This window comes from Budorcas taxicolor, chromosome 1, assembly GCF_023091745.1.
Source record: "Budorcas taxicolor isolate Tak-1 chromosome 1, Takin1.1, whole genome shotgun sequence".
Lineage (NCBI taxonomy): Eukaryota > Metazoa > Chordata > Mammalia > Artiodactyla > Bovidae > Budorcas > Budorcas taxicolor.
The window spans coordinates 136,601,429-136,611,502 of record NC_068910.1 but is presented as its reverse complement, the minus strand read 5'-3'; positions in this window follow the sequence as shown (position 1 = coordinate 136,611,502).

Below are 10,074 nucleotides of genomic sequence, written 5' to 3'. Positions count from 1 at the left end.
CGGGGGCGGGGCGGGGCGGGGGCGGGGCAAGAACAATGCCAACCTCCTCGCCCCGCCCCCTTCCCGAGGCCTCTCAGTGAGTTAGCGCCAACCGCGGCTGGGGCTCTGAGAGCTGTTGGATAGAAACTTCGGAGAGGTTTCCACTTTGACTCTGTACCGAATGGTAAATCTCTCCAAGCACCGTTGCTCCCACCACTTCATGAGGTTCTTATTGTTAGTTCTGTATTTTATAGATCTGAAAATTGAGGCTCAAAGGTGACATCATTCCCCAAAGACATTAACTGACTTTCAGAGAAATGCAGTGTGTCTCTTCTTTCCTTCCATTTAACAACCATAAAAAGCTTAACTCTCCATTATAAAGTCATGAAATGTCAGCTTTGGAACGGTCCTTAGAGACCTATTGTGGGATCATAGAATATTGACTTTTATGAAATCATAGAACATCAACGTTGAAATAGTCTTAGCATTTTTTACCATTGGAAAAGCTGAAGGCTAGAGAGGAGAAATGACCTAACCACCACTATCACAAGACCCATCTGTAGTGTGTGGTCATAGAACTTCATTCAGACTTATGCTTCTGGTCTGATATTTCTCCATTTTACCACATTCTGCCTCTGTGTTGATAATCCCATAGAAGGGATCGCTGGCAGAAGTTCCTTGAATGGTGGTTTAGAATCTGTCTCCCCCTCAAATCTTGGGAACTCAGTGTAAGGAGCCATCCAACACTGGGTGAAATAGGCCAAAATATTCTGGGACTGTCTAGGTCTTTGTAAGATGAATCTCAAAAGAGAAATAAAAATTTAAAAAACACACTAAAACCTTCCCACCCACAGTCTCCTCACCTTATCTCTGCCTGGGTGTGAGTGAAATATACCAGGGATGACTTGGATGAGAAAGGAAAAGAGAACTTAACGCTGTAATGGGCCAGGATATGTGTATATCCTGGTTGTGGGTGCTGTAGCTGCTGTGAGAAGTGGGTTCTAGGGAAAGGCAGGAGTTTAAAGCCCTGGGGACGCTCTTAGGACTCGGGTGTACCTAAAGCCAACCTCAGGCCAGTGGAGGGGGTGGTATCCACTCCAGCTACACAGGCTCTCTCCATGTAGCACCAGCACTAGAGTTGCACAGGTGGGAAAGGCAGAGGGCTCAGACTAAGCAGGTTGCCTCCTGTTATGGGTTAAGTTATGTCACCCTAAAAATGTTAGGGCTTCCCTGGTGGCTCAGACAGTAAAGAATCTGCCTGCAACGCGGGAGACCTTGGTTTGATCCCAGGGTCAGGACGATTCCCTGGAGAAGGGAAAGGCTATCCACTCCAGTATTCTTGCCTGAGAATTCCATGGACAAAGACGTCTGCCAGGCTCTAGTCCATGGGCTTCCCTCATAGCTCAGTTGGTAAATCATCTGCCTGCAATGCAGGAGACCCGGGTTTGATTCCTGGGTCGGGAAAATCCCCTGCAGAAGGAAATGGCAACCCACTCCAGTGTTCTTGCCTGAAGAATCCAGTGGACAGAGGAGCCTGACAGGCTACAGTCCACGGGATTGCAAGAGTCGGACATGACTTAGCGACTAAACCACCACCAGTCCGTGGGATCATAAGGAGTTGGACACGACTGAACGACTAACACTTCACTTCTAAAATAAGTTATATTGAAGTCCTAACCTCCAGTACTTCAGAATCTAAACTTATTTGGAAATACAGTCACTGCAGATGTAACTAGTTAATGTGAGGTTGTACTGAAGCAGGGTGGGCCCCATCCAGTATCCTTATAGGCAGAAAGCTGTGTGAAGACGGGGGGCTGGAGCGATGCATCTGTAACCCTAGGGCCACTTGGGGCTTCCCGAAGCTGGCAGAAGCATGGAGAAGATTCTCCTTTAGAGCTCACAGAAGGAGCCAGCCCTGCTGACACCTTGGCTTAGGGCTTTTAGTCTCCAGATTGTGATATATTAAATTTCTGTTGTTTAAAACCAACCCAGTATGTGGTACTTTGTTATGGCAGCTGTATATACTCCTCCCCCTCTGCTCCTATATTTCATCCCCAGCCCCCTCATCACCAGGCTTTTTCCCATCACCCTTTGCCTTTAAAAAAAAAAAAAAAAACTTCAAACTTTTATTTTGTATTGGGATATAGTCAATTAACAATATTGTGGTAGTTTCAGGTGAACAGCGAGGGGACTCAACCATACATTTACATGTATCCATTCTCCCCCAAAACCTCTCCCATCCAGGCTGGCACATAACACTAAGCACAGTTCCGTGTGCTATACAATAGGTCTTGTTGGTTATCCATCTTAAATACAGCAGCCTATCACCCTTTCCTTGATCAGGCCGTCTCATTATCCTCATGACAGGTCAGAGCAGCAGAGTAGTTCATCTAGCGTTGCCACCTCCTCCAGTGGACCAGCCCCCTGTGGATTGACAGACTACTGGGTCTAGAAGGGACCTTGTCCATCCTCCAGTTAGCTCTCCAGACTGTTCAACAAATCCAGTGGCTGGGAGCTCTCCACCCCTCAACACAGTTCATTTTATCTTTGGACAGCTCCGAGTCAAAAAGTTCTTCCTTAGATTGATCTGATACCCTGGTTCCCAGCAACATCTGGCCACTGGCATAGAGGATGAGAGAAGGTGAAGATACTTTATCATACCCCGATGGCAATGGTCTCACTCAGGTCTCCTATTCCTGGGCCCCAAACCTAGTCTCCCTTAGCACAGGCTCTGTGCCCTGAAGAGCAACACTCAGTTCATTGCTTTGGAACTCAGCTCCTCAGAAACAACTCCAGGATTCCTGAAAACCTGCTATTTAGTTGCTAAGTCGTGTCCAACTCTTTTGCAACCCGGTGGACTGTACCCTACCAGGCTCCTCTGTCCATGGAATTTCCCAGGCAAGAATGCTCCCATTTTCTTCTCCAGGGGATCTTCCAACCCAGGGATCAGACCTGCATCTCCTGCATCGGTGGGCAGATTCTTTACCACTGAGCCACCAGGAAGCTACTCTGTTTTTATTGTCTCAGCCCCAGCCTGTAGCTGTGTTTCTGGCCTGGAACAGGGCCTCAGTAAAGGAATAATTACTACATGGAGACAGTGGAGAGGAGGGCGAGTAGGAAGGGCAGGAGGGCAACAAGTTTGCTAGTCAGAGCTGTCTGTGTTCCCCAGGGATCACCCCGGGCAGAGGCCTCCACAGCCCCCTTTGGCACCTCCACTCCTGGCGCCACCTCTGTTCCTAGGCACAGGTCTTCCACTGCCCGGTGGATTTGTGCTCTTTACAACCTGATGGCCCTGCCCAGCCCCTGGGGCAGAGGGAGGCTTCTCATCCAGGGGGAAGCTGGATGGTCACCTCCCTTCCTGAGTTCTTTCCATCCAAGTTTCCAACACCTTCATTGCCTCTCCTCTGTCAGTAGGAGCCCGGCTCCGCGGTGGTAATCCTGTTTTCAAAGGAATACACAAAACTTCTCTTCATGTTGTAAATTGTTGGGCAGATTGCTTGGTTCCTGCTTGGACCCAGCAGTCACCTCCCTGGACCTAACATGACTGGGCTCTAAATTAAGCGCTGCCTTGCTTTGAGACACTCATGAAAAGGGCTAGCACAGTGTGACCTAATGTGTTTTATTACAGTTAATAAAAAACACTGGAACAAGGAATGATATAGAGTTCTCTGAAGAATCTTGAAAAAAATATTTCCATCATCAAAAGTCAAACTGTTGCCTCTTGTATTATTTCTTCTACTCCCAACCCCACTAAAAGTGAATGTAGATGAAGATGACTTTCTTGTGTAAAAACATTAATGAAATATTAGCTTGACTGCAAGATGATGAATGCCAGTACAGTTTTTCTTTATATTTTAGAATAATTGAACCACTTTACTCCTTACTATAGTGTCCTTAGTATAGTGTTACTTGTTCAGTCATGTTTGACTCTTTTCAACCCCATGAACTATAGCCTGCCAGGCTCATTGTCCATGGAATTCTCCAGGTAAGAATATTGGAATGGGTTATCATTTCTTTCTTCCAGGGATCGAACCCAGGTCTCCCACATTGCAGGCAGATTCTTCCGTAAAGAAAGCTGAGCACCAAAGCTGATGCCTTCAAATTGTGGTGCTGGAGAAGACTCTTGAGAGTCCCTCAGACTGCAAGGAGATAAAACCAGTCAATCCTAAAGGAAACAAACTTTGAAGATTCATTGGAAGGACTGATGCTAAAGCTGAAGCTCCAATATTTTGGCTACCTGATGCAAAGAGCCTACTCATTGGAAAAGACTCTGATGTTGGGAAGGATCGAAGGCAAAAGGAGAAGAGGGCAGCAGAAGATAAGATGGTTAGATAGCATCCCTGACTCAATGGACATAAATCTGGCAAACTTCAGGAGATAGTGAAAGATAGGGAAGCCTGGTGTGCTGCAGTCCATGGGGTCACAAAGAGTTGGACGTGACTTAGCATCTGAACAACAACACTCTTTAGTGTGGCCCAAAGAAGGTTTCCAAATGACAGCCCAAGCACCAAATTTGGCTGTATTTGTGTTAAATTTCTTGTGTGGGTTTGGCTGCCAAGAGATGGATTGTGGATGGAATCTTCTATTCCAGTTTCAGTTTCTAGAGATAGCTATTGAAGCGAAATATATATTTAACAATATCTACATGTTTAAGAATTACCTGTCAGTTACTTCTGCTCTTCTTTTGAAGACATCATCGTGGTTGCTGATTCAGTGCTACACATAAAGAGGAGCAGAGGAACCATGTTGAATGTACCTCCTTGCGTAGCTGAGCCAGCTGGCTCTCTTCTCACTGGAGTAGCCACTGAGGCCAACACCACCTGGTTTCCCACCAGGAACAGTATTCCAAGCTAAAGTGGCTTCTGTGACCAGCCTGCCTGAGTCATCACCAGGGCTCATTAAGAGGCCAACACCACCTGGTTTCCCACCAGGAACAGTATTCCAAGCTAAAGTGGCTTCTGTGACCAGCCTGCCTGAGTCATCACCAGGGCTCATTAAGCACTAGTGCCTGCCCCTAACCTCTGGAAAAATACCCAAAGGCTGGGACTTAATGACCACTGAGTCAGCGGCAGCTCTTTGCTTGTCAAGAATAGCACTTTTTTTCATTTCCTGTAATCCCTCCATGGGACAAGAAAAATCACAGATTTTTATAGTGAAAGCGAAAGTATCAGTTGTCTGGTCATGTCCGATGCTTTGCAACCCATGGACTGTAATCTGCCAGGCTCCTCTGTCCAGAGGATTTTCTGGGCAAGAGTATTGGAGTGGGTTGCCATTTCCTTCTCCAGGGGATCTTGTCAACCCAGGGATTGAACCCCAGTCACTTGCATTACAGGCAGATTCTTTACCATCTGAAATCACAGATTTTATAGTACCTGGTAGAAATTTGGGGTAGCAGGTGCAAGATTATTTAAACAAAAATACCTAAGCATTCTAGAGAGAAAGAAAGCCAAGGACAGAGATTAATCATCTTTTTACTTTAAAAATGGCTTTGAGTTACAACGCTCCACTGTCTGTCATCTCTTCAAAGATGCCTATGAAAAGGATTTCTTTCATACACCACGAAACACTGCTGCTGCTACTGCTGCTAAGTCGCTTCAGTTGTGTCCGACTCTGTGCAACCCCATGGACAGCAGCCCACCAGGCTCCCCCATCCCTGGGATTCTCCAGGCAAGAACACTGGAGTGGGTTGCCATTTCCTCCTCCACCACGAAACACTACCAAGGTACTTTTCTGAGAAGATCCACATAGCATAGTAGACCTGTCAACTATACAAGGTTTCATTAGTTACATTAGTTACATTTCACTAGGTTACGTTAGTTCCTAGATGTTTTCCTGACACTTTAAAAACTAGTTAAATTGAGGAAGTCTAGAAAAGTACTCACAAGCTAGTAAAGTAATGCTCAAAATTCTCCAAGCCAGGCTTCAGCAGTATGTGAACTGTGAACTTCCAGATTTTTAGAAAAGGCAGAGGAACCAGAGATCAAATTGCCAACATCCGCTGGATGGATCATCGAAAAAGCAAGAGAGTTCCAGAAAAACATCTATTTCTCCTTTATTGACTATGCCAAAGCCTTTGACTGTGCGGATCACAATAAACTGTGGAAAATTCTGAAAGAGATGGGCATACCAGACCACCTGACCTGCCTCTTGAGAAACCTGTATGCAGGTCAGGAAGCAACAGTTCAAACTGGACATGGAACAAGAGACTGGTTCTAAATAGGAAAAGGAGTACGTCAAGGCTGTATATTGTCATCCTGCTCATTTAACTTCTGTGCAGAGTACATCATGAGAAACGCTGGGCTGGAAGAAGCACAAGCTGGAATCAAGACTGCCGGGAGAAATATCAATAACCTCAGATATGCAGATGACACCACCCTTATGGCAGAAAGAGAAGAGGAACTAAAGAGCCTCTTGATGAAAGTGAAAGAGGAGAGTGAAAAAGTTGGCTTAAAGCTCAACATTCAGAAAACGAAGATCATGGCATCCAGTCCCATCACTTCATGGGAAATAGACGGAGAAACAGTGGAAACAGTGTCAGACTTTATTTTGGGGGGCTCCAAAATCACTGCAGATGGTGACTGCAGCCATGAAATTAAAAGACGCTTACTCCTTGGAAGGAAAGCTATGACCAACCTAGATAGCATATTCAAAAGCAGAGACATTACTTTGCCGACTAAGGTCCGTCTAGTCAAGGCTATGGTTTTTCCAGTGGTCATGTATGGATGTGAGAGTTGGATGTGAAGAAAGCTGAGCACCGAAGAATTGATGCTTTTGAACTGTGGTGTTGGAGAAGACTCTTGAGAGTCCCTTGGACTGCAAGGAGATCCAACCAGTCCATTCTGAAGGCGATCAGCCCTGGGATTTCTTTGGAAGGATTGCTAAAGCTGAAACTCCAGTACTTTGGCCACCTCATGCGAAGAGTTCACTCATTGGAAAAGACTCTGATGCTGGGAGGGATTGGGGGCAGGAGGAGAAGGGGACGACCCAGGATGAGATGGCTGGATGGCATCACTGACTCGATGGACGTGAGTCTGAGTGAACTCCGGGAGTTGGTGATGGACAGGGAGTCCTGGTGTGCTGCTATTCATGGGGTCGCCAAGAGTCAGACACAACTGAGCAACTGAACTGAACTGAGAAAAGTGCTTGTTTTTTCAAAACCTATCAGACAAAAAACTAGAAAGAAAAAAGAAGGCAGGATAAGTAGTATGAAGAACCCTGAAACTGTAAGCAGGAAATGTGAGTTATTTTCTTGGCTAAGCTACAGATGTCTCTTGTGCCTGCCAGAAATCTTTCAGCTTTTTTGTGATTGTAAATTTTCCGTAAGTGTCAATGGGTCTGGTTTGTAAATTACTGTGCATAGTAAGAAAGCAATGACATATATTATAATTTTGTTGTGCTAATACTGCCAGATTCTATTGCATTTTATTATTCTGTGAACTCATAATGGAATAAAGAGTATAGACTTTGATTCAGAATACATGTGATATTGGTATAAATACTTCATGGAAAACCCTAAATATATTTTGAAGCCTATAGTCTTTGTTTACAGTGGGAAGACTTCTCATTTTAAAAACTGTATTTATGCTCACTTGCATCTGTTCCATTTTGAAATTTCTCAACTATATAATCTTATTTTTTTAATTAATCTATTTTTTAATTGAAGGATAATTGCTTTACAAAATTTTCTTGTTTTCTGACAAAAGCCAACATAAATCAGCCATAAGTATAAATATATTCCTCCCTTTGGAACCTCCCTCCCCATCCCACCCCATAATCTTAATTATTTTTATTTGACTGTTGTTAACAGTTCTAGACTGGTCTCGGGCCTGATCTCCATTTTTCCTTGCTGTCCATTCATCTTAATACTGCTCTCATGCTAAAAAAAATTAATCATGTTATGTAATGAAATATAATGTATAAAATCAACTCTGCTTTGGCAGATGCAGTGTTAGAAATGGAGCAATTAGGCCCTTCCCCCCTTTTGTCTTTTACTCAAAGAGCTGTCTTCAGTGACTGCTTATTACCTAGGATAAAGTCCAAACTCCTTGGGCCTTCACAATCTGGCCCTATCTGTTTTCCTAAGCTCCCTGTCTTTTCACATCCATTTTCTTTCTCTTTATGTTCTTCAGACATAAAGTTCTCTGTTCTTCAGTCTCACTACCATTCTCAAGGTGCTAGAAAGAAACTGTGGCCGTGAGTCAAATCTATCTCACCTACCTTCACTAATTCAAGGTCATTTTAAGACTCGCATGTCCTCCATACAGCACGTAGCCTAAACAATAAGGTGTTTGCTAGAGTTGTTTTCTAGAAACTTGAAGTCAGCTATATCTAGTCCAAGCTGAGCTGGACATAAGTGAGCGTCCACTCAGTGGCCTTCTGACATCACAGGGTCAAACACTCTACCCTCAAATGGTGCTCAATGCCCTCATTTTTGAATGTGCAGAGGCCCATAGCTTATTTACACCTCCACAGAAAGACAGTTACCACCCCTTTCCGATCACCTTTTTCCATACTTTCCACACCTCAAGACATCATGCAGTTTTATTCCATAAATGTCCAGAGCCCCAAGCATTTGGTAGGCATATCTGAGATTTGGCTTCTCTCCTGGCTGCCTTACAAATCAATCCTCGCTGCTACAGACCTCATCGTCTTAGTGGTCTGGCTTGCTGCAGGACTGGCAGAACAAATATGGCTCAGTAACAAAAGCACCCCATGTTCCTTCACTTTTTCACGCTCTACTAGTCTGTGTGAAATGCCGTCCCCCATTCTTGCCCTGGAATTACCCCAGTTCAAGGGTCACCTCCTTCCCATTCCACTCAGGCAATTAGCCTTTGCCTCTACCTGGATCCTGAGGACCTATTTGCCTGCCTCTGTCTTGTGGTGTCGTAATTCTCCTAGTGTGTGTCTGTCTCTCCCACAGTGGCCTCTTCAGGAGCATTTCTCCTCTCAGCTCCACAACAGTATCACGCAATGGATGCCGTGTCTGCCCATGAGCAGCACCCTATGAGTGTTGGTCAAACCTGTGAATAAATAGAATAAATGCTTCTGAAATTCTTCTTCAATCAATGGTTCCCTTAAAAATATCAGTTTCTTGGAACTCTATCTGATTATATATCTTGCTCCACATGGCAGAGTGAGTTATTAACCAGCTATAATGCTAGGAACAGTTGAGATAAGCGAGTCTGCTGAATAAAGCAGAGAAGGCGTTAAAGTGTGTGGAGGGGTTGTCTGTCAACAACAGTCTGTCAGAAATCTTTATCGAGGGCTCGTTATGTGCCAGGCCCTTTTCTAGGTGCCACCAATGGCTTGGTTTCATACACTGAACGACAGCAGCTATTCTTTAATTCAGATTCAGAACCCTTTCTAAAAAAATTCTTTGTTCTCACATACATGCATTCAGTTTTAATTTGATCGTGCCCTTTGAGAGCAGTATTGCTGTGTTCGTAAAGGATCTCCTGCTGCATCATCAGGTGTTCCCATGAAGTGGGCCTGTGCTCTGGATGGGATTCCAGACCCCCTTCATTCTCCTGTGGCTAAAGCAGGTGGAGAGGGGACCCTCACCAGGAACCACAAAGCCCTCACAAGAGCGACTGGTGTCTAGCTGTTTCCTCCGGCTGGACTGGCAGTCAGGAAAGCTGGATGGGGAGACTGCAAGAAAAGCTCACACTTGGGAAAGCAGCAGTGGGGCTCCATTGGTGGGTGGTTTCAGTGCAAACGTTCTCATCTGTGAAACATAAAGCAGGAAACACTGAGGATCGCCAGTAATCTTCTTTAAAAAAATATTTCCTACCAAGAACATTCTAGGGCACAAAGGAATTTTCTTTTCACATTTTCTTATATGTGGGGTTTTCTAGCCAGTGTCATGAACTGAACTGAACTAAAAATGAAGCCAAAGTGAATGCTAGCTTTGTCCCTAGAATTTTGTTTTTAAACTGTGGCACCTATACTGTTGTATTGTAGGTAACTAACTAGAATGTTCTTTTTACTTGCTTGTCATTAATGTTTGACCTACTTGGAAACCCAACTGTGTCCAAGATAGACCCTTGTGTGCATGCCAAATTGCTTCAGTTGTGTCTGACGCTTTGCAACCCCATG